This window comes from Artemia franciscana, chromosome 20 (genome assembly GCF_032884065.1).
Source record: "Artemia franciscana chromosome 20, ASM3288406v1, whole genome shotgun sequence".
NCBI lineage: Eukaryota > Metazoa > Arthropoda > Branchiopoda > Anostraca > Artemiidae > Artemia > Artemia franciscana.
Genome location: NC_088882.1, coordinates 2255734 through 2282534, shown reverse-complemented (window position 1 = coordinate 2282534; position 26801 = coordinate 2255734). Strand labels below are relative to the sequence as shown.

The window sequence follows — 26801 nt, the reverse complement described above, 5'->3', positions numbered from 1 at the left end:
ATTAGATATTTAGAAGAAACATGTGTCTCAGAGCTCTTATGGTAAATTCTGACTGTATCTGGTGACACTGGGGGGAGTTGGAGGAGGAAACCGGAAATTTTGGAAAACACTTGGAGTGGACAGATCGTAATGATGCTTGGTGGGAAGAATAAGCACAAATCCTAGATACGTGATTGACAAGATCAGACCGGATTTGATCTCGTTGGGGGGCTTGGTGAGTTTAGAAAAATTATGAAAAATGAGGTATTTTTAACTTACGAACGGGTTATCAGATCTTAATTAAATTTGCTATTAAGAAGGACCTCGTGTCTCAGAAGAATGCTTAATCTCTGCTATTAAGAAGGACCTCGTGTCTGACCGGTTCCGGTGACATTGGGGGAAGTTGGAGGGGGAGACCGAAAATATTAGAAAACGGTTAGAGTGTAAAGATCGGGATGAAACTTAGTGGGTTGAACCCCCCCCCCTCTTCTACGCCCATCATTTCCCAAAAACAAACATCCAAACAAAGTTTTTTGACATCTATTTTTTCAACATTGTTGAGAGTCTCAGTAATTATATGTGTTTGGTAGTCAACCCCCCCCCCCAGAGGCTAAAGGGCAAGGGCTATAAGTTAGGCAATTAGTTCATTGTTTACATGTAGTAAATGTTATTTCGAAGACATGCAAGTTTTACTACTACTTTCCCAAAATGCGAAGTGCATTAAGGTAATTCTTTTAAGGAATGCTTGGGAGAGTGCTAAGCTAAATCAAAACATTTATCTGTACATGGGATGTCAAAAGGGCTTAACTCGTGACTGACAGATTGTTTTGATTTGGAACTTTCAGGAAATGATGAGATGATAAATTGACCAAAAAGGCAATATTTGCACGTTACTGCTACTGCTGTTTTCAATCTGATAGGCGAGGAGATACTGAACCTATGTCTTTTTGTCTTAAAAATGATGGGTTTAAAGGATATTTACAATCGTATAAATTTTATTCTGTTTGTATTGCCGACACACTGGGAGCTACCCCCCTTGAAGAGTTGAGACATACACTCGGAGAATTGATTATAAAAGTACTCCCTACTAGAGTTCTCCAGGAGGGCCTGTCTCCTTGACGAAACAATAAAGGAGATTTTTTTTAAGAAATAAGAATTCTTTTCTTTAGCGAAGTTTTTTTTTTATTATAAATTTAAGTTTTTAGTATTGTACTATTATGTATTTAGGTTCTTTTCATTTCATAATATTATTTTAAGTTTTTGACGTTTTTCCATAAAGATTTTTAGTTTTTTCTTATGTATATATCTATTTTATATTCAAGTATTTTTTAGTTGTATGTTCAGCTTAAAACAATAAACATGCTTCAACTTATTACGCCTTTTAGAATGTTAGTTTGTGGACTTTCCAGCTCAGGGAACACGTAGCTCATTTCTAAAACTATTAAAAATTCAGATTATGTTATTCTATAATATTCTATATATAAATTTGAAATGCATATTCTGTATATATAATTTGAGAATATTCTATATATAAATTTGTTCAAGGGTTAGACATTTCTGAAAATCTCCCTAAGGATTGTTTTTTGGCTATGAATAATCTAGTATCCAAGATTGCTCATTATTCTACATCCATTTTAGAGTTGTAAACAATCTTTCCCACCATTTAAACTTATCGACGGCGCTAATAGCGCATAATTTATTTACTCAAAATAAAAATTTAAGAACACTTTCTCTAAACACATCACATTTCATTTCGTTTCGAAATCCAATTGATTTATCATCAATTATGACAATAGTTAGGCGAATATTCCCCTCCAATCTGCAATATCTTGCTGAATCTTATATTCACGCCACTTTGCGCGCTTATGGATGCATACTTATAGATTTATATGCTCAAGTTAGGAATTTGATGCTTACAAGTGAAATTTTTGACCGAGAAGTAACTATATATTTACCATGCGTAAAGAAAAAATAGTTCAGTTGACATCATGGAGCAGTTGAAGAAACTCTACCCTCTTATCGAAGTCATGGCTAAATCAAATCTAAACTTAGAAAATTAATTTTATTAAATTTAGATCCAAATTTCACCAAAATTATTAGCGACCTCAGTATAAATATTGCAGACTCGCGAATTAAGACGTCTGAGTGTTTGAAGGAAGGGTGTTATAAACACAAGCAAAGTTTAAGGTTCCTTGGTAAAACGAGACCGTTTAGACAGAAACTTACATATCTTGTTCAAAGCGGCAGGGGGTTGTTTGTAGAAGAAACACCAATAGTTGCTAGTTTAATCGGAAGCCTCGTCATTTTCCCGTAATATGTTCTTCGTAGCAAATACAAACTCTTGGAAGTTGCTTTGCTCGGAACAAACCATGTCTAATAACTTTTGTTTTTGTTAACAAAAGTTTGGTTGATTGCAAATTGTTCTTAACAGAAGGACACTTTTTAAATTATTTGATATAAATAATTATGAAAAGGGAGAAAACAAACGAAGTTTACTTATATAATATTTAGATTATTAAGCTTGATTTTTTTCGACACGATCGGTTTACCTCCCTTTTAAGTTTTCCCATCTGTATTTGTTGCTTCCTTGATTTTGGGAACTTAATTGTTTCTGAGAAGTTTGTTGAAATTGTATCTTAAAGCATTTTTATGTTTTTTTTTTCTTGTTATTTTTGTTTATTATTGTAGGTGTTGAAGGTCTTTCAACAAGTAATGCCGAAACCCTAAGGGAAACTTCAGATTCGTTTCTATTACTAGAACATCAATCTGAAGATATTTCACTCAGGATTTCCACATCACTTCTAGAATTTGATTCCTCTGAAGTGTATAGCGATAAGGAAGGTAAAACTAAACGAACATTATAGTTGAATCAATTTTTTAATGAGAAAAAAATCCAAGGAATTCTTTTTTTTTGCTGTGATAAAGTATGAAACACTACAAAAAGCTTGTACATAAATTAGAGGTTTTCCCGTTGATTTATTTTTTTTATCCAACTCTAAAGAAAAAAAAATTAGTCCGGTCTTCTCATTCAAAAAGTCTCAATGAAGCCATAGAAATTTATTTATCAAAGAATCTGCTCACGTCTGTTGTTAATTCGCATTTTACTGCTATAGGAAAATATTATTGGCTTTCAAAGAGGTTTCTGTGTCATTTTACATGAGCACCAACCAGATTTACACAAACGAACTGGTCTGACGAAAGCGTTACCCCCCCCCCCCTATCATTTTGCTCGAATGATATTGGTGCCCTTGGTCCAGTGCCCTTCCCCCAGATCTTTCTCTAGATCCGCCCCTCAAAGTATATGAATCTAATTTATGTAAGAAATACCTTTCTTTACCAAGCCATTTGAATAAGCATCAAATTATGCATACAGGTGAGAGCCCTTTTAAATGTTATATATGTAAAAATGTTTTCCATCACCAAGCCATTGAACAGGCATCAAATTTTACACACAGCTGAGAAGTCTTTTAATCGTGAGATACGTAAGAAATGCTTATCTTTTTCATGCAATTTGGATACGCATCAAAGATCGCATACAGGCGAAAAACCTCTTAAATGCGATATATTTAACTAATGCTTTACTCAATCAAACAATTTGGATACGTATCACAAAGTGCACACGGGCCAAAAACCTTACAAATGTGATCTGTGTAAGAAAGGCTTTTCTACATCAAGCTATGTGAAATTGCATCAAATTGTGCATACAGGTGAACGCCCTTTTAAATCTGATATATGTAAGAAGTGTTTTTCTACAGCAAGCTATTTTAAATTGTATCAAATTGTGCTTACAGATAAGAGCTCCCATTTAAATGTGATATAAGTAAAGAATGCTTTCCTTCACCAAGCCATTTGAACAGGCATAAAATTTTACACATTGAGTTAAATTAAATCAAGTAAACATAAAATTTTTACTCATGTGTGAAGTCTTTTATATGTGAGATATGTAAGAAATGCTTTTCTTTTTCATGCAATTTTGATACGCATCAAAGACCGCATACAGGTAATATCTTTTAAATGTGAGATATGTAAAAAATGCTTTTCTTCGTCAAGTGATTTGAATGAGCATCATTGAAGGCATATGGGTGAGAAACCATTTAAATGTAACTTATGCAAGAGAACATTTTCATTGAAGTCGGCCTTAAAATATCATCTAACAACCCAATCTAGGAAGAAGTCGGATAGTTAATACTTTGGATGGAATTATGATTTTGTAGAGAGAAGTTAAAATAGACTTTGAATGATTGAAGCTGTTCCATGCAAGCTAATTCTCAGATCTGAACCAACGCTTTTCTTTATGTATCAATGAAAATTCTCTGGTTTTTCTGATTCTTTAACAAGTAAGGCGAGATCTTTATCCGTGAATTCTTGCATTTGTAAAACTACAGAAGCAGAACAAGTGTCTATTTTCTCTTTTTCTAGGGCCTATTTGGCCTTCTGGTTTCAAGCGCCTCATTAAATATTCTCTTAAATGTGTAATTTGTGCTTAAATAGAATTTCTGAGTGTCCAAAACACATGATTATTAGGATTTTCAAGCATCCAACCATTTAACTGGAAAAACAAGGTCCTGTGGAACACGGGTCTCATTTTAGCACAAAAAAAAAGAAAATATTGTTTTGTCAATAGATTAGATTCAAAAGCATCAAAAAACTGGTTTTTTTAATGGCTTGAAAACTATGTCCATAAGAACGAGAATTTTTTTTTCTTTCTTGATAGTACAATCATGTTTAACTGCAAAAACTCATGTCAACTCAGTTTTACAACTACAACTAAAAAGTGATCTGGATTAGCTTCTTTTTTTATCTCACTGTTTGAAACATATACAAAGGGGATAAATTGTTTTCAAAAATAAGTTCTCTTGCTGCATCAAAATGGACCCGCCCCCTCACCTTGCTCATGCCATCTAAAGACCGGGATATAATTTATGTTTTAATGACATCAATCGTCATTTTGAGCTATGTTTTTATGGTAATGGCCAATTTGTCGGCATTTGGAAAAATTAGAAAAAATGGGGTATTTGAACTTGCAGATGATCAGATCTTAATGAAATTTGATATTTAGAACGACCTAGTGTCTCAGAGCTCTTATTTTAAATCCTGACTGGATATGTGACCGAAAAACGTCTAAAACACTTAGAGTAGAGGGATCGGGATGAAAACCTGTTGGGAAGAATAAGCACAGTTCCTAGATTCGTTATTGGCATAACGGAACCATATCCGTACTGTTTGGGGGAGTTAGGGGGATTTCCAGTGATTTGGCGAATTCGGTGCTTCTGGACGCGCTAGGACGATGAAAATTGGCAGGCTTGTCAGGGGACCTGCACAAATTAACTTGATAACAGTCATTACACCAATTGGGTCATCTGAGGGGGGTTTACGGAGTAGAGGGAGTGAAGGAACGGTTAACTCGGACAAATTTGAAAAAATTAGGTATTTTCAACTTACGAAAGAGTGATTGGATCTTAGTGAAATTTGATGTTAAATCGTAAAAACTTAGGTACATTTATCTTACGTATGGGTAATCAGATCTTAATGAAACTTTATATATAGAAAAATCTCATGTCTCAGATGCTCCATTTTCCGTTCATATCGGAACGGGGGACATTGGGGAGTGGAGGGGGAAACGGAAATCTTGGATAACGCTTAGATTTGAGAGATCAGGATGAAACTTGATGGGAAGAATGAGCACAAGTTTCAGATACATGATTGACATAACCAAACTGGATCCGATCTCGCGTCAAAAGTGCCATATGACCTCTTGGCGCTTGTTATTTCAGGTAATATAGAAAATCACCACTATAAAGAAGATTACTTAAAATATTACTGAACTCTGATTAGCTATTAAACATATACATATATATATATATATATATATATATATATATATATATATATATATATATATATATATATATAAAAATAAGTTGTCTGTGTGTGGATCTGTGGATCAGGTGACGTCACCTGAAAAAACTGGATCAGGTGACGTCAAAACTGAAAAAACTAAAAAAAGGCAAAAACTACAAAAAAAACTAAAAACTAATAAAAAAAATAAAAAAGCTAAAAAACTAAAAAAACTAAAAAAAGGCAAAAACTACAAAAAAAAAACTAAAAACTAATAAAAAAGCTAAAAAACTAAAAAAGGCAAAAACTACAAAAAAACTAAAAACTAATAAAAAAAATAAAAAAGCTAAAAAACTAAAAAAACTAAAAAAAGGTAAAAAACTAAAAAAAACTAAAAACTAAAAAAAAACTAAAAAAAAGGAAAAAACTGAAAAATAAGCTAAAATAAAGGTAAAAACCAATAAAAAACTAAAAAAAAACTGAAAAAAACTAAAAAAAGGCAAAAACTACAAAAAAACTAAAAACTAATAAAAAAAGTAAAAAAGCTAAAAAACTAAAAAAACTAAAAAAACTAAAAAGAGGTAAAAAACTAAAAAAAATAAAAAATAAAAAAAAAGGAAAAAACTGAAAAATAAGCTAAAATAAAGGTAAAAACCAATAAAAAACTAAAAAGAAAAAAAGGAAAAAACTAAAAAAAATTTTCATCTAAAAAACTAAAAAAAACTAAAAAAGGTAAAACTAAAAGAACTAAAAAAGAAAAAAATAAATGACGACACTCAAAGAGAAAGCGACCAGGACAAAAGGAATGTTCGATTAGCAATCAACAAAGCACCGGGACACAGGGAGTATAAATGACGACCAGGACATAAGTAAAAAAAAAACTAACAAAACTAAAAAGAAGGTAAAAACTACAAAAAAACTAAAAAGAAAAAAACTAAAAAAAGGAAAAACTACAAAAAAAACTAAAAACTAATAAAAAAGCTAAAAAACTAAAAAAACTAAAAAAAGGCAAAAACTACAAAAAAACTAAAAACTAATAAAAAAAACAAAAAAGCTAAAAAACTAAAAAAACTAAAAAAACTAAAAAAAGGTAAAAAACTAAAAAAACTAAAAACTAAAAAAAACTAAAAAAAAAGGAAAAAACTGAAAAATAAGCTAAAATAAAGGTAAAAACCAATAAAAAACTAAAAAAAAAACTGAAAAAACTAAAAAAAGGCAAAAACTACAAAAAAAACTAAAAACTAATAAAAAAAGTAAAAAAGCTAAAAAACTAAAAAAAATAAAAAAAATAAAAAAAGGTAAAAAACTAAAAAAAATAAAAAATAAAAAAAACTAAAAAAAAGGAAAAAACTGAAAAATAAGCTAAAATAAAGGTAAAAACCAATAAAAAACTAAAAAGAAAAAAAGGAAAAAACTAAAAAAAATTTTCATCTAAAAAACTAAAAAAAACTAAAAAAGGTAAAAACTAAAAGAACTAAAAAAGAAAAAAATAAATGACGACACTCAAAGAGAAAGCGACCAGGACAAAAGGAATGTTCGATTAGCAATTAACAAAGCACCGGGACACAGGGAGTATAAATGACGACCAGGACATAAGTAAACAAAAAACTAACAAAACTAAAAAGAAGGTAAAAACTACAAAAAAACTAAAAAGAAAAAAAAACTAAAAACTAATAAAAAAACTAAAAAATCTAAAAATCTAAATAAACTAAAAAAGAAAAAAAAAGGAAAAAAATAAAGGAGAAAAACAAAACTAAAAAACGAATGTATATACAGACCGGGACACCGGGATACAAATGACGACCGGGACACAGGGAATATAAATGACGACCGGGACACAGGGACACAACTACAACGGGGACACCGGGGGAAACAGGGGGATATAAATGACGACCGGGACACCGGGACAGGGAATGGTCGATTAGCAATCACCATCAACAAAGCTCAAGGGCAATCATTAGAATCATGAGGTATAGATCTGAATACAGATTGTTTTCCCATGGACCATTATATGTTGCATGTTCAAGAGTCGGTAAACCTGACAATCTATTTATATGCAAAGACAATGGGACAGCAAAGAATGTTGTATATTCGCAAGTTTTACGTAGTTAAAACCATATATATATATATATATATATATATATATATATATATATATATATATATATATATATATATATATATATCTATCTATATTCACAGGTGGGACATAGGGACACAACTACAATGGCGCGTAACTATTATGGCGCGTAACGACTTACGCGCGCGGGGGGGCTTGGGGGGGCGCGAAGCGCCCCCACCAACTAGGTGTTGGGGTGGCGCGAAGCGCCACCCCAACAGCTAGTATATATATAAATAAGTGGTCTGTGGGTTATGTCTGTCGAGTGATGTCATGTCATCATGTCGTCATGAAGTTAGTTGTCGTCATGTTTGTTATGACGATGACGTCATTAAAGTATTTAAGAAAATCGTTCAAAGACAAATTTTTAATTGTAAGAAGATCGTGGACGGAAAAATGTTTAATTAAAATGACTGAAGAACCTACAATGGCAACAGCCGAGGAAGCTGCTCAAAGAATCTATGCCAAAAAAACTTGCGGCTGATAGAGAAAGTAAGAAAAGAAAGCGTGCCGAGGAATCACAAATATTTATACATATATAAATGTGTATATATATATATATATATATATATATATATATATATATATATATATATATATATATATATATATATATATATATATATATATATATATATATATATCTAAATAAAAATAAGTTGTATGTGTGTTACGTCTGTCTGTCTGTCTGTCTGTCCGCATATGACGTCTGAATTATTTCATCATATACCAATTCAAAAACTAATGTATTCAAGCCCGAAGTAGCTGAGTTGGTAACGCGTTATGTTCCAGATTCTAGGTCCAAGAGGTTGCAGGTTCGAACCTTGGCTAGATAAAAACTACAAAAAAAACTAAAAGGTAAAAACTACAAAAAAAAATGAAAAGAAAAAAAAACAAAGGTAAAAACTACAAAAAAAAACTAAAAAGAAAAAAAAACTAAAAAAACTAAAAAAAAGGTAAAAACCAAAAAAAAAAAAACTAAAAAGAAAAAAAGGGGAAAAACACAAAAATTTATTTCATCATATACCAATTCAAAAACGAATGTATATACAGACTTGGACACCGGGACACAAATGACGACCGGGACACAACTACAACGGGGACGCCGGGGGGACAGGGGGATATATAAATGACGATGAGAACACAGGGAATGTTTGATTAGCAATCACCATCAACAAAGCTCAAGGGCAATCATTAGAATCATGAGGTATAACTAAAAACAGGTAAAAAACTAAAAACTAAAAGAAAGACCAATTCAAAAACGAATGTATATACAGACCGGGACACCGGGACACAAATGACGACCGGGGCACAGGGAATATAAATGACGACCGGGACACTCAAAGAAAAATTACAGACTGGGACACCGGGACACAAATGACGACCGGGACACAGGGAATAGCAATGACGACCGGGACACAGGGACACATCTACAACGGGGACGCCGGAGGGTACAGGGGATATATAAATGACGACGGCGACACAGGGAATGTTCGATTAGCAATCACCATCAACAAAGCTCAAGGGCAATCATTAGAATCATGAGTAATAGATCTGAATACGGATTGTTTTTCCCATGGACAATTATATGTTGCATGTTCAAGAGTCGGTAAACCTGACAATCTATTTATATGCACAGACAATGGGACAGCGAAGAATGTTATATATTCGCAAATTTTACGTAGTTAAAAACATACATATATCTATGTATATTCACAGGGGGGACACAGGGATACAACTACAATGGCGCGTAACTAATATGGCGCGTAACGACTTACGCGCGCGGGAGGCTTGGGGGGGGAGGGTGTTGTGCGAAACGCCCCCACCAACTAGGTGTTGGGGTGGCACGAAGCGCCAACCCAACAGCTAGTATATATATATATATATATATATATATATATATATATATATATATATATATATATATATATATATATATATATATATATATATATATATATATATATATATATATATATATATATATATATATATATATATATATATATATATATATATATATATATATATATATATGCTGATATTGATTCCTGAAAGTCTGTATAATTTTGGAGTTATTAAATTCAATGGTATACATTTAGTATGCATTGAATACATGGAATAAAGAAAATGCAAGGTGTAGTGATTGTGTGGTGATCGATTTTTTCTGGCATCAGCTGTGGTTTCAGCGTAAAAAAAGGATCTTACGAAAAACAAATGATCTTACGCGTCAGTAGCTTCTATTTTTTGTGTTCTTCGATGGTTTTTTTCTATCTTTTTTACTTACTCCGCGATCTAAAGTAGTGGGCAACAAATAACTTATTATTATCAATGTATAATTTTTATAATTGATCCATTTCAGCCAAAAACAGCATCGCATCATCGAATTTCAGAATCGATTTCAGAAGGTCTGAATTCGATCATGTGTCTAAAAATTGCATGTGTTGACTACATGGAATAAAAAATGCAAGGTCTTCCAATTGTCTTCTGATCGATTTCTTCTGGCATCAGCTGTGTTTTCAATGTTAAAAATGATCTGTATGCTAATAACAACTGAATGCGCTGGCTTTTCAGTTTGAAATTGAATGCTGTTCGCGCAAGTGTTTCGTTGCCTCAACAACCTTAAACCAGCGCTCTTCAGATTGGAACTCTAGAACGGGCTGTTTGACTGTTTGAAAGAGAGTGAAGGTCTGAAAGAAATTCTATTGTAAAATGGAATCGTTTGGATGGATTATATTTCGGACCGAAGATACTGCTCTTTATTTCTTGAATAAATAAGAGCTAGACATTAATTGTTCCCAGAAGCTTCAGAGCATTCTTCTGTTGAATCGCTTGCGTCTGACATAAGTCTTAGTGCTTGTAGTATAACACCTTAATGTAACCAGATTTATTGAACAGATAGGATGTGTCTCTAGACTTGATGGCAATAGTTTAAAATGCTGTTGCTGATCTCCAATCTATGACCGGCAGTGCTGATCTTCCGAACAGATGAAAGCCAATACCCTAAATCTGTGTCAGCTAGCCTCTCAATCTTTTGTTTTTCGAGTTTCTATTGGGTTTTAAGAAAAATTTCATGGTATCTTTTAATCTTTTTTTGTAAAAAATTTAAACCAACAGAAATTTTTCTGTATATGAGAGGGGCTACTCCCCACTCAATGCTTTAATTTTGAAACTGAAGCTTGACTTTTTGTCCCAGTTCCTTAAGAACAACTTCAGAAACCTAAGGACCGTTCGATTAGAATCTGGTTAAATTACTGAAAGCTTTAAGATGAGATAATATTTATTTTCATAAGGCTATCATCAGCTCTAATAGAGCTGAATTCACTTCATGTGTCTAAAAAGAAAAAGAAAAATAAAGAAACAACTAATACAGCAGAAAAAACACCGATCCAGCATAAAAATGGCCAAGGAACAATTTAACGCAAATGAATAAGAAAAAAAAAGTACAAGTACAAGAAATAAAATTAACTTTATGAGATTAATGGACAAAGGAACAGGTGAGCTATAAAAAGTTTGTGTATTTGTGAAAATCAGATGAAGAGTAGTATTTCCCTTGGCTGTTGGCATATTGACTGTTTTTTTTTTTAATTGAGGGAACTACAAAGTGAATTTAACTTTAGGTCATTGGCATCACCTACTTGGAAAATACCGGCGTCATTGAATTTGCAGAGGACAAAGTCGGCACTACTATGTAGTTGCTGTAGAAACTGCTGTCTTTGTGCAGCTTTTTGATTTGGGAATAATAAAAGCAACAAAAAACAATCAAATTAAAATGGCAAGGTACGATTTTGGGTTTTACACTTACCAAAATGATTTCATCGTAATCAGAAAGCTTGGGAGTATGAATTCACTTAGGGAAGTGATAGTCACCTACAATTAATAATATTCCACCTCACTTTTTACCTAGGGGATGGTCATGAGGACGAGGTTTTGTGAATTGGGAGCAGTTATTGATTTTTAAAAGGTCAGGGTTCTGTGCCTGGACCTCTGTTACAGCAATTACATCAATTTTATAAAATTGGGAGAGGACTTCTACTTCGGTCACATTGTCAAAATTCAAGCTTTTTGCGTTCTTAACAAGGAACTTAGGAAAAGTAAAACGGTTACAAAAGTGAGCATTTGTTTGTTTACTAATTGAAGGAGGCAGAGGGGGGTAAATAAGAACTTCAAATTTACAACTATGTAGGTATTTACAATAGCTAGACATACATCTACTATCTAAAAGCTAAAGCACACATTAGGTTGATTACACTTAAAATAACTTCAATCAGTTTTTTGAATTTTGGATTGCATTTGGTGAGAATTTCCACTTGTCAGCTCAACAACATTGTCACTTTTCAAAGATTTGTCATTGACACTGGATTTCAACATAAATTATCTTCGGTTTAACCGAGGTCAGTAGGTCATTAGTTTGCGTAACCTTTTTAATCCCTTGCAAAAAATCTGATGAAGGAAGTTCACTAGCACATTGATTATTTAAAGCATATATAGCTTCAACAATTGCGAGCTGAAAACCGACTTTTAACATTTTGATTTCTTTGTACTCTATTCAGGCACTCGTAAAGATCAGACAAGCTATCATGAAGAAATTCGAGATTAATAATCTGTTTCTTGAGATTGACGATTCCTGCATCATTTTGTATGCAATCTTCATAGGTATGGGACTCAAACACACTAGCTTTTTTTGTATTGTGAGTCAATTCATCTTTACTGGGGCAAGAAATTTGTGGGATAATTTGGGATTGATGGTAGGTAGTTATTTTTACGGAATCAATCGATCCAGGAGATCTATTTTTGTCATTACTCGAAACACAAGGTACAGATGGGGAATTTGCACTATCAATTGGAACGATCACTTCAAGTAGATTATCATTGGAATTAAATAGACTATCATTGGAATGGTTTTCTTCATTTAGAATAAGGTGGGATTTTTCAGCTTCGACTGGATGGATCAATTCAGATTGATTATCGATGGTATTAATCTTGTCATTTGACCAACCATTTACGATCAGCTTTATACGCATAAGCATTTAGGGTTTTTAAGGCGACTACTTTTTGCGATGCCAGCACAAGCTGAGTGCAACAAGCATTGTACTTAGAACAAGGGAATGACCCGGTACCACATTTTCTGTAGCATTCATTACAAGGATGAGATATTCTAGGCGAAGGAATAAAAACAAGACACAGACCTTGAATTAGAAACTATATTTTAAACTAAATCCTGGTTGACAAGGCCAGCATTAGCACTGGTACTTGCTAAAGGAAAGTTCACAAGACTGATGTCTTGTCATCAGTTAATTATCACACAGGGGGAGCTTTAACGGAAAAAGCAAGGGATTGAGACGGAGGCAACTCCATCGTATATAAAAGAATTTTCATTCGTTTTAATGTTTAATATTGCTCCGTACTTAGAGATAAAGAAAGGTTTGTGTTTATTTAATTCATTAAAAGATATATATTATCCTAAAAAAAACGAAAGGATAGGAAGAACTGAATATAATACTAGAGGGATCCCCCCGTCCCATAGTCATTTACGTGCCTGAGACGCAATATACGGTTAGCAACCTTTCCTAAAATCTACTGGTCGTATATATTGCTGGAAAGCGTTCAAGAGTGAAGCAAAAGTAACTTTTATCCTCATTAATTGGAATTAAGTATTAAATGGATTAAGCTGAACACATTCAAAAACTTCTGCTTATAATTATAGAAATTTTATTATAAGTTGAATTTATCCGTAAATGTATAATGCTAATGGACAAAGTAAAAAAAAGAGTTGGTAGCTGACATGAACAGTCTTTTTGTGTTAAGTTGTTAGTTACTGCAAATGTGCTGTTGGTTTTTCTGTCGAATAAATAAATATTTATAGTTCCACAACATGGTGGAACCAAACAAAACTTTTAATTTTTTTTATTCTGGTTGTCTTAGAATCCTCTATATTAGAACTCTGCTTCATTACGAGCGAAATATGGGATGTGATATTCCGACTAAGTTGAAGATTGTTCAGGCAGAGTTTTTTTTTTAAATAAGTTCTTAGGCTGAATGGATTTGGTGATTTGAAGGGACATAGGTCTCATGTCATTAAAAAGTGGAAAACTGTTTGCTATGACCAAACTTTCGGAAAAGCTCCTGAATATGCCAGATTTTTTCTTGTGAAAGGAACCTGTTATTTAAACGCTCTATTGAAGGTTAAGAATAGTCTCTGGCTAATTGCAATAAAGAGAATACTGGATAAATCTGTCCGAAATGATACTGGGAATGAGTTTAGGCACGGTGCGGTAGCGGAGAGAGGAAAGAAAAGCTCTCTAAGCCAGGAGATTCAAATATGGCAAGAGAAGATTGTGAATTCCCGGTTGCTAGATCTGCATCTACAGTTTAAAACGGTGCAAGGATAAGAGATTTATTTTAGGGTAAAGAGATGTATTGGACTGTTTGATAATTGTTATCAAAGACCCATTACCAGATGATGAAAGAAGGAAGTGAATGGATCAAGTAAAACTAAAAAAGTAAATTAAGCTGACAACTTGATTGATCATTTCGTTGTCCAACATTATTTCTTAAACTTCACTTATTCCCAAAATTAGCTACTTCGTCTTCTTGATGTCATTTTTCAAATATATTTTTGCAATTTTAACTAAAAAATATCAGAAAATTCATTTATTTTTACATTATATATATATTGGGGAAAATTATAGCAACATTCTCTTGTCCATCAGATTGTAAAAATTGCACATCTGATATTCTAAATTATCAGCACTGTTTGTCTAATTTTGCTTTATCAAAGTGCTTAGATCTTATAGCTTACGGAAAACAGAATATTAGTCAGAGAAATTCAATGACAATCTCGTCAGAGTGCATAAACCGTTGAGAATAGCATAACAAAGATATTTTTCCAAGAAAACAGCTTAAGAAGTCAAGTTAAGGTGCTCAGATTTTATTTAAATTCTTTAAACATTTTATCTTTAAATTCTTTAAGATTTTTTTAAACAAAAAGTTTGGCGGCTTATAATAGACATAACCTGCTAGTTATGCTTTTGTACCCGGAAAAGTATGCTACCTTTAAATCTTCAAATAATAGATGGCATAATTTACAGAATAGCCATTTTTATTTGAGAAAATTATAAATATTTAAATATTCTGAATGAGAAACGAGACTTGCAGACTGACTTGCTTGATTATTCATTTCGAACTGGGATTCAGTCATTTGGTCTTATTTTTAGGCATAGGCTTAAAAAGCAATTTCATGTAGCCACTCATAAAATAGCCTAGGCTATTTCTGAAAAAGAAGCACTGAAATTTAGAGTCCCAGGCCTACTGTTAAATTTCTTTTTTTAAGCTTCCAAGTAAGTAAGTATAGTGGGTATACATGCAAAATGTGTTGAATGCAATTATTCTGCATATCATGAATTAAGAATTGTTTTCTACCTTCACACTGTCCAAATACTTTTGTTACGGGGTGGTTTTGTTGTATAGGGTGCTTGGAGTGAGATTTTATCTTAAGGGGGCTTTGCGTTGAGGTACTTGGGACTTTTCTGAAGTCTTAATAGCTTAATGTGGACATAGGATATGGGAGCTAAATTGTTAATAGAACAAGACAGCTTTATAAATAATCCCCAGTAACCTGGGAGACAGAACCATCTCAATGATGTTCGAGGCCTCCTGAAACAAATATAGATTCCCTTGGGACCGTACCTGAAGACTAGAGGAACTGTACCTGATGCCCTAATACATAGACAGAAGATGATTAAATACAATAAGGTTTATTTACTTACAATATACAACTTTTGACAAAATAGCTTCGATGACTTATTGCATGAAAAGGTGAACTTGAGCAATTGATCTTGACTATTCGAATCTCTCCTTAAAACTGACTATTCGCCCTTGCGTTGGGCTCATATATCCAATGCGCGATTTCTCTAAAAAAACTCGCCGGACAGGCTTGGTGACCTGTGGCAGTTGACCTCCGCTACTATTGGTAATATTCAATCATGTGACTAGTCTTGCATCCAAAAGTTGTTTTTATGGCAAGGATTTCCCTTTTGGTTTTGAGTTGAAAACCCAGAGTTCAGAATAACTAGTTACTTAACTTGTTAAGTAACATTTAACTTATCTAAATGCACGTAGTCCAACTGCGTTGGACTACGCAGACTGTTAAATTTAGCAACTGCTAAATTCTAAATGATTTTATTCAAACCTTTTTCTAATTGAAATTTACTAAAGGGGTGTGACTGAGAAATTTAGTCCTGAATTTAAGAGTTTCTAGAAGAGTATGGATGAGAGATTTGGTCCTATATTTAAGGATTTCTAAGTGGGTGTGAATGAGGGATTTGGCCCTAAATTTTATAGAGGGGAGGGGGCTGGTCTATATGTTACATATCCCCTTTCCCGTTGTAGATTGATGTCCCCATCAATCAGTCTAATCTCTTTTTTTAAATATTGCATTTAATCCTTATTGTCTATAAAAATTTTATTATAATTCCATAACCTTGTAAATGATGATTTAAATTTAAGAAATATTTTCCTTCACCTTATATATATATGTCCTGCACCTAGCACTAAAAAATTATTTAACCACAACACTTGACATTAACTGTTATTACACACGAATACCTGGTTCCAATTGTTCATTTTTACTTGAAGTTTTAACTGTTATATTTGATTTTTAATTGATCCCAGGTATTTTAACAATAAAAATAAAAATACACAACGTAATATAAAAGGATTTCCACTGGCACTTTTATTTAATTAAATTTATACTTCACTATTTGGCACTTTTTAAATGTTCATCACTTATTAGTTCTGGATATTAATTTCACACCAATCACAATTTTCGTGTCCTTGCCCTATTTACTGATTGAACAAACATAATGTCATTTTCTAATTTATCACCATTTAGCAAAAGTAAAGACTTTTTGTTTTAACGCTTTTACAAAATGGGAAGCGCGGGACCCAGAATCACCTATCCCCAGCAGTTTAAGTACAAAGGTACGGCCGGTACTACGGTTCTTCCGTCCTGTTCCCGCTCTCTTCTGCATTTTAAGCGTTATCTTCATTGTCTTTGGCTTTATCTTAATTTAATTCAATAGACTGAAGTAGTATCTAAGGCCTTACTTGGTAGTTGATTCCTAAGTTAAAAAATTTAGGATTTTAGGATGTCCTGTTCTAAATCTTCATTAGGTCTGTGAGGGTTTCCATATTGAATTGGGTTATCATTTATGGTGTTTTTGTGGTGGGTATGTTGTGGTTGTACCCGCTGGCTGGATGTTTCGTCTTCTCTAGTCTACGTTATTCAGTCAGAAATGAATGATGATAGCAAGTAGTTGGTTCTATTTGGGATGTCACTTGGGTGATAGTTGTCCGGTTGAATCAGATGTGTTTCGGGCATTCTTCGGTGGTTGATAAATCATGATAGGTGCTTTGTAGTCTTTGACCATGACGTTTGTTGGCCAATGTTAGTATGCCAAATTCTGTAATAAAAATTTCCAAGCAGAATTATGTTGTTAACATATAAAATGGTACTAGTGATACGATAACATAAAGCATTATTGTAATATGAAATTGCATAATAATAGCACATAATTGCATAACAGTAATATTATTTTTTTTAAACATTAAAAGCGAAATCGAATGTACGATTTCTTAAAAGAAGTTTTAAATTCTAATAATTTTCAGGTACATTCGAAGTAACGTGAGGTATATTTGGTCATATAGTAATTAAGAATAGTTTTATTGGTATTACACTATTACTATATTATTATGATTACATGTAAATATAAAAACACGGCACTAAAGAGGGTTATATATATATAAGATTATTTAGAGGTCTTAATGTTCTGGATCATACTTTAATCAAAAAAAAAAAATTTGAACCTCCAATACGTGATTAGTCGAAAAGTAATACATTTTGCATAATAGCCTTTCAATTATCACGTCTTGGAACGTTTTTGTCTTGGAATAGATCAGCAAAATTACAAGAGATGACCTCTTAAATCTCTTGCACATAAAAAGATAGGAACGAATTTTTTCGTGCTTGTTAGAGGTCTATATTTACATAAAGATTTTCTGCCACGAGTATTTTTGATGTATATGCCAAAAAGCAATACAGTATGTTGTATCATAGCCTTTTAGTTGTTATACACCAACAATATTTCCTACAGTAGGGAAAGGATGTTACGTACGGGGAAAGACCTCTCAATTTTCCCGGATTATTACATCCTCCCTGTTAATATGGCTTAAATATCATCAGGAGCAGTAGGGTTCAATTGATGCATCTCTTGTGCTTCAATTGCATCAGTATTTATCCTTTTTCTCTTCAGTAGTTTCCCATAGTTAATTGTTAGTAGCTCTCTTATTGTTAGTGAAATAAGAAATACCATGAATATAGTGATTATAATATTATACCATGAGTTTGGTGAGAACAAACCGTATTGGCTCTCCACGTATTTCAATCTTTGGTCCTCGTCAGTGAATAAGGGTATTTGCATATCTAACGCTTCCTTTATTTTTGTTAATTGCATTGTACCTTTAATCTTTTCTATTTTTGGCCATATTGATGATTTAGATTCTTCATCATTTATATTCGGAATCGTGAAGGACAAGTTTATTCTTTGAAAATTTATTATTTTTGGGCTCATGACGTTAGTGCTGGTTGTGATTAGAGGTGTTTGGACGGTTGTTTCTTTAGTTACAAGTCTGCAACCTTGTTTGATTGTAATAGTCCCAACATCCTGTAATAATATTTCGGTTTGATAGCTGGGGTCAATTTTTTCTGTATTGTTATAGCAGGATAGGGTTCCTACCGTCTTTTTAGGTACTGTAAATAACCATAAGTCGTTCCGTAAATTAATGAAAGTTTCTCTTTTGGTATTTCCTATTAAGGCTTCACAAGAATCGGGAATATTTTGTTGCTGTGATTCCTTTAGGAATAGATCTAGCATGCATGATCCTATCTTTACGTTATATATAGGTAATGTTAGTTGGCAGACCAAGTTTTTAAATGACACGCATTCTTTTAATTCTTCGGCATTTGCTAGTGCGTATTTTCTTCTGTCTTGATCTATTAACATATATTCCGCTTCTGGGATGATGCTCATGAAGGAGTTAGTCTCTTTAATGTTGATGGGGAAGGTAGATATTTTGTATAGGTCGTATATGGATTGTTGATTGATTAAAGGAATTGTGACTACAGCAAATAGCTGTTCATTGATTTCGGTGATATGCACCTTTAGTTTGGTATAATATAAAAACAAGTTAGCTACTTCTGGTTCTACTGGTAAGTGGAGTCCAAATGTTAAGTGAGTCTATTTCGTTTAGGATGTTTTTAAGATTCGAGGGATCTACTAAGTCGTAAGAAAGGGTTCCTCCTGTTAATTCAAATAACGCGAATTCAAATTTACTGACATCAGTGGCTAAGTTCAACAAAGACATAATAACAATGTCGAGTGACACCATCGTTAGGCTGGAATCAGAGATTACTCTGTCTACTTCATTTTTTAAATAGTTCATTGTGTTGACAGTTCTCGAGATTTTTTTGGATATAGCCTCGATTTTGTCTTTTTGATAATTGGCGATACTTGCTTGAATTTTTTGGACATTTAGTGTTGTATTCATGGCTGTGTTGAGTCTTTTAACATTATCTCTTAGTATATTTAAATCTTCTTCGGTTGACAAACCGAATAGTCGAGAAGCAAGCTCCCCTACTATTGGGATTAGACTTGTTGATCGTTTATATTTACTTCTTCGAAAAAATACTTCGAATATACGTGTAGTGCTTTGTTTAAGTTTTTGTATTTCTGTATTGAATAGTTCAAATAACGCTTCTAACCTTTGTCTATATAAGATGAGAAATGCCTGATGAGTTGATATTTTATGCGCATTCTCCATGGTTAATTCCGGGAGGGGTTCTAATTCGTTCTTTGCTGGTTCGTCAGCCATGGCCAGTCGCGCGCAAGTTTTTTTGCCATCTATTGTCCAACATTCTCTCCAGTGATTTTCATCTTGATATTTTTTGTCTCCATCCATACATCGTGTTCTACCATAGTCTGTCTCGACAAAAGGGATTTGCCACCTAACTTGTATTCTTCCCTTCTTCGTAGAAGTCCATATCCAGCTAGTTGATTGCCATGGTTGCCTTACTGTTATTAAAATTTCATCGTTTTTAATTGGCATTAGTACACCAGGGATAGTTTCTGTAGTAATTTCTGACATTGAGGTGTCTAACTCTATTGGTTGTGGGTCAGTCGTCGTGGGGTTTGACGAGGGGAATGTTTCTTCCACTTCTGTTATTGGGGTATGTTCAGTTTCGATTGTTGTTGGAGTAAAATCAGTTTCTGCTGTGGTTTCCTCGTTCTGAGTATCGTATTTCCAGAAGGTAGTCGTTTCGTATTTCTTTGAGGTGCTTTTGGAGATTTCCATTAATTCGTTTGTGCTTTCTTCGGTATAAGAAGTAAGATGTGGAATAAGGGAGGTTGTGTTTGATTTGGTAGCTTCCGTTGTAACGTTTATTATTCTACAGAAGTATTGACATTTAAACTTGTATTTCGGTTTGCTGATACCATTAGTGGAATTTGATCCCACTTCAATATTTTCTATACCTCTTATTATGTCTGGTATTTTATTCGTTCGTGTTACGAGGTCAGATACAATGCTTGTTATTTGGGTTTCAATTGTAGCGGTTTGCTGTGTGTATGGGGAAATACTGGTTATATCTCTCGTTTCAACTTTCGTTGGTTTTATTTCAGATAAATTTATTTTTTCTTGTATGGGTTTGTTCTCAGCCCTGTTAACTTGTTTTGGTCCATTCCATAGTTCTTTGAAGAAATTCCATACTGTGGGCAATTCGTTCAATAATGCATATTGCCCATCGTAAAATTTTCTTTGTCTAGGTTGGGTTTTTGTTGGCTCAATTGTATTTTGTGTCTCTTTATCGATATCTGGGTTTTGGTTTTCGTTAATTGATCTTTTTTTTTCTTTTTTCAATGGCTTTTCCGAGTCCTATAGCTTTATCGATTTCGGCCATTTTTGCATCAAAATCATCTACTATTCTTTTTATTTTGATTTTGGGATAGTTAGGGGATGGCATGTCTTTCTTTTCTTTATGGTTGTTTTTGCTTGCTTGTAGTCCCTTGTCTGATTTTAAAAATTGAAAAATTGATTCCTTCAGGTCAAATGTATTTTTCTCCAGTCTTATAACTTGTTGGAATAATGTTTCAAATGGCTTAGGGTCTAGCTTCATAAATATTTTCCAAGCGTTGTTACTAGTTAGAAGTGAATTTTCGTGTTTGAATATTATCCCATGCTTTACGACATCTTGTGTATGGGCACCTATACACATGGTCATCAAAAATGTTAAGATCATCATTCTTATCTGTAATTAACATTTAATAAATTATTTCTGAAAAAGTATGATAGAAAGAAAAAATGGATTGCGTGACGCTGAGATTTATTAAGTATTAATGGAGTTGTTGAGGATAGATTTAAGGGGCTAATACGCTATTGTCATTAAGAAATAGTATTAAAAAAATCAATTTAAAAATATCAATAATTCTAAATTGGAGCTGAGAAAGAAAGTTATGTTTTTTTTATAGAGTCAATTAACACTTAAGTAGTTTGTGGTAACAAACTGTGATTAAGTAACGAAATTTTAATGTCCAATAGCAAATATTTTAGTAGTCTCGAGAGTAATTAATATATATATATTATCAGTGTACAGACTTTGGCATGGGTTAGGACAATTTGGCTCTAAGAAAGACCTCTTGATGTATACATTGCCAAACAGTAGGTGTATATACTGCCTTAGAAGATTGCCTAACAATTACTTTTTCCATTCTAATGAAATAATCAATAGGCAATCCCCCAGGAAATACAAAACAGTAGCAAGGAATGGTCCTCGACCAATGTCAAAAACCAAAAGGGGATTAAAGAATGTAGAAGATGCTTCCAATGAAGACTCATGTCTGAATTGACTAAAGGGCCATTGCGAAAGATCTTTGGCACCGCCTATTTTAAAAAAGGGCTTATTTTAAATAGAGGAAAACAAGGCTTTTTTGAAAATAGGGGGAAACATTCCTTAAAAATCACAGAATCTTAACGAAAATCATACCATCGTATTCGGCGGATCAGAGAACCTAATAGCAAAAGTCTCATGCATCTTTCTTCAAAAATGTTGAATTTTTTGTCAGAAAATTAATAATGGGTGTGTGTGTTTTTAGAAGATAAAATAATAATATTTCAAGGCTGCAATCATTAGGTATTTAGCAAATTAAAGGACTAACTTAGTCTTACTAATAATCTATTAGAGGCTTTTTTTTAGTTTTATTTTAGGCCTAGGATGGAGTTAACTCAAGACCTATTATATGTTCATTACTCCCACTGAAAGTCAGCTTAGGGGGAGATGGATAGACATTTGCAATATTTAAATTAAAGTTATTTTGTTTTTTATAAATATACCTAGATATAAAAAAAAAATAATAGCACTTGTATTCTGAGAGGATCGCCGTGAAACTTCTTAATGGTTCCAAATAATTAAAAACGAAAACTGTTTAAAATTTTGCTAACCAAGGGGAAAACTTTTCTTGAAACACATATCTGATAAACGTATTAAACAATTTATTTATTTGTTACGGCCGGAAACTTAAATTACTGGTTATGTATGTGTAATAGATAGATAGGCTTATTTTATTGTTAAAGTTTGGTGCATAGTTCCAATTAATTCGTTAAATTTAATTATGGATTAGTTAAATTAATTTGGAGTTTAAAAGTGGGGATCATCATTATATATATAAGATTGCAAGGCCTAGTAACTACGTTTTAAAGATCACAGCCATTTTTTTGCTTGCACTTTGAGAAATAATTTTAATCATTTCTAAAATTGTTGCAAATTGAAGTGTTCTTTTTGCATTTGAATCTCTTTTAGCTTTGAATTAAGTATCTTAGTTGTTAAAATGGAAAAAAAATAAAAATTTGATTTATAAATTAAATTGACTTATAATTTAATTTTAGTAGAATTTTAGCCTCATTTAAATAATAAGTTGTAGGCTATTGGTATTTCGTAACATAAGTTTATATATTTTTTTTTATATAACTAAGAGATTGTGTCATAATTATTGAAAAATTTTGCTATATTCTACCATTTTTTTTTCTTTCTTATTTAAAGAATACTTGTTATAAATCATATTTTTTTTTTAGTCAAGTTTTAGACGAAGAGATATTTGAACTACTGTTTTGTAAAATTTTTTTGTAGGAGAAGTGAAATTAATATATTTAAATTTATACACATACGTACATAGGTATTAAGAATGTAGTTTAAGATAGCCTATAGTTTAAAATAAAAGCATTTATGATTAATTAGAATTTATTTTTAATTTTTAACCAAAGTAGTTGAATATAACACCAAAGGGATGGTTTATATTATAATTAATTGGTTCCAATAAACCATTTTGACCTATAACCTTAAGGAAAATTAAGTTCTTTAGGCTGTTTTATTTTAAATGAAAAAAAAATATTTTTTTGAAATAGCATAAAAATTACCCAAATTATAAGCCCATAAAAATACTGCGTTTAACTTTCAACTAGATTTTTTTTTCTATCATAATATTTGTTTAGGTTGAACGGAAATGAAATTTCTTTATTAATATACAGTTTGTCATCGCATAGTGTAGCTTTTTAAATAGGTAAGTGTATTACTTTCAATTCGATTGAATTAAAAAAAAACGCATTTTTCCATTAGGCGAAGATACCTTTCCAACGCAATTATTTATGTTGATTTAAGGTGTGTATTATAATTATGGCACTTTTGAAATACCTTTAGATTTTTGGGTGCTTATCAATTAGACAGAATATGAACATTGCCCAGGTATCTAATCCGAAGCTTACGGCTTTGTTACTTAGGCTCGTGAATAGATCTTGCTTGATTTTTCGGAAGATAAAAGTTGAAAGTTTTATTACGATACGTTGCTTTGGGTCGAGATTTAGTTAAAGTAAGTCTTGTTTGATTCTTCAGAAGATAATACTTGAGTTATATCACGGTACTTTGCATTTGGGTTGAAAGTTAGTTAGATTTAGAACAATGTATTACTTTGTAATGATAAAGCGATGTTTCAAGGGGATGAGACAACTAAGTTGGCCTTAATACTAGGGGTTGTTTTCGTTTATCGGTATATAAAAGTGTCGTCTGACACTACATTGTTCAGTTGTTTAGATCACAAGACCGTATTCTGTCATCTAAGCGGGATATATAAGTATATTTTGTGAACAAATGTTTTTTCTTAATATAGTTATTGTGTTTTGATAGTTTTCAAAGCTTGTATTTTCAAAGATTGATGTTTGAAGTATTTTTTAAAAAGTTCAGACTGTGTCATGAATCCATGTAGATCAGATAAGGTAAGAGGTTGAATTTTGTCAAATGTATTTGGTACTTTTTGTTAAAATTGAGAAAAAAAAATTATTTTCTATTTATGACACGCTATAGTTACATATAGTCACTCCGCCTCTCCAACTAATGTAACATGGTCATATTACTATTAATCAAAAGAAATGAAATAAAACCTTAAATGATAACAAGTTATTAGCGATCTTGGTTGAAATTTCGTTTTGAGGTCTGGTAGAGGATTAACTTTTATTTCTGTTAGTTCTTCATTTCCATCTGTTAGCTAATATAAGTAATTAGGGCAAAGCGAGTAACGTTACCATATCAGTTCATAAAAAAATTATTATATATTTTTGATTTATGGTTTAAATTTGAATTTAGTTTAAATCCAATTATAGATGTCTTAATATTCTAAAGCTTAAAATGAGGGTTTGTTATTACATAATAAGATTATAAGGCCTAGTAACTATATCTCAAAGATATAGATCACAACTTTCCTGGTATGCACTTTGGGAGATAATTATAGCTATGCCAAACTGGCACAAATTGGCTGAGGGTGTTATATTGAGGTATAAGGGTTTGAATTCCGACATGTTAGCGTTGTTTTGTGCTTGAACTCCTTTCCGCTGAAAATTAAGTAGCCTAATTGGTAAAAATAAAAAAAAATTTTAACCACTAATTTAAATTCGGTCGAATTTTAGCCTAGTTTAATTGAAAAGTCGTAGGTTATTAGTTGCTTTGTATTCATAAGCTTATATTGTCTCATAATTAAGAAGAGATTGTATCATAATCATTTAAGAAGAGTTAAATTATTAGAAAAAATTTCAAATTTTTTTTTTCTTTTTTTTTTTACAACTTTCCCCCTTTTTTCCTTTTGCTTTCCAAAAATCTTTGTTATAAATCACACTTTCCAAACCGAGTTTAAATGTTGTTCATTATGGCATATAGTTTAAAATAATAGCATTTTTTTTCATTTAGGTTCCCTAAAGACAATTTTTGGGCTATAATTTTAAGGAGAATTTCGTTTTAGGCACTTAGGAAAGGGGTGTTGAATCAATAATGTTGAGGGAAATATGTACCGACTATGAATTAAGTTCCCTAGGCCATTTATTTTAAAATGATAAAAATGTACTTTTCGAAATAGCATACAAATTATGCCAAATTATAGCATATAAAAATTTGTACGTCGGTTTAACTTCTAACCACAAGTCATATTTCCTCAAATAAGACCTCTGCTAATTTTTTTTTTCAGCGCATTTAATTTTAGTATTATGCGACACATAGCGCAGCGCGTAGCGGCACATTCTTATCTTAGTTAAGTTTTACTAACTAACATAGCGCAATATGGCGTAATTTTATACGGTTTATTAAATGTTTCTCATTAAGTTTTTCCTTATATAAAACCTTCAGTTTAGTTAGGAAATAGATAAGTGTGTTATTTTCAACTTGATTGAATAAAGAAAAAAAATAAGCATTTTTTCATTAGGTAGAAATACCTTCCTATCGTAATTATCTAGTCGGTTGAAGATGTCTAGTCGGTTGAAGATAATACGGCATCTTATATAATGGTTTGTAAAGTTCTCACAGGTCCGGCGATTTTGGTAATTTTAAACATATTTATATTACTATAAGTATATGGATTTAGATGGTTATACGGAGGTTATATTTTTTTGCAATGTTAGTTTTGGTAAGCGTAATTTATTTTAAAAAATCATTACCTTACCGCCATATATTTCCTGTTTCATTCTCTTTCCTGTTCCTAAAACGTTTTTACTTCATTTTTTTTTCACGTTTAGTTGCATTTAGGGGTGTTTTGTTCATTCTTGGCTTTTAGGTCCGAAAATTGATGGTAATTGTAATCCGTTTACTAGTTCTCTTCCAAATTTCATATTCTTAAAATTGGAAGATAAGCAGGGGTGAAGTTTTCGTGCCTCTTTCCTTAGCTTTTTTACTTTTCTTAGGTCAACTAACGTTAAATGTGGCTTCCAGCTTTCTTGATTTACAATTTGTACTCCGCTTTTGGTAATTTCTTTAGAGATTTCTTTTATAATTGGATTTAAGCGCGTTTTAACTACCTCTTCGTTCTCTAATTTTGCATATAAAATTTGCTCAAAGAAATCTCCAATGCCTTGAAAATCGAGATAGAGTTTTTCATTTGTAACATTTTGTCTATATTTTTCTATGGTTTTGACGAAAGCACTTTTTACTTGTTAGATTTCAGTATTATTTTTCAGATGCAATACTTTTAACGTTAGATGGAAAGAGTTTTGTTTGATTAAGGCTTTTGTTAACATAGGGTTTGTTTCAATTACATGTTTTTGCAAAATCGAAGCATTCATCCTTATCTGAGGGTTTTTAACTTGGATTGCGAGGAAGTAATTTGGCCGAGATTCCATTACTTCAAATCTTTAGACAAGTCCAATTTCTAAAAAAAAATTAAATCGAGTTATATTAATAATCATTGGGTGGAGTTAGACATGTTTTCATAAATAATTTCGCGGG

The 26801-nt window shown here is 32.2% G+C and overlaps 1 protein-coding gene across 6 annotated transcripts in view; it reads left to right on the top strand.

Moving 5' to 3' along the window:
* The window catches only part of LOC136040266 (zinc finger protein 287-like), a 107323-nt gene that overhangs the window by 46491 nt on the left and 34031 nt on the right, over positions 1-26801 (top strand). Inside the window, exon 1 of one of the 6 annotated variants that reach the window (XM_065724501.1) lies at positions 14980-15280. The exons of 4 other annotated variants lie outside the window; for them this stretch is intronic. The gene's annotated coding sequence lies outside the window, so the exon portion shown is untranslated. Of the gene's footprint in view, positions 1-14979; positions 15281-26801 lie in introns of those variants that run through there. One more of the 6 variants, XM_065724498.1, reaches the window with a different exon arrangement.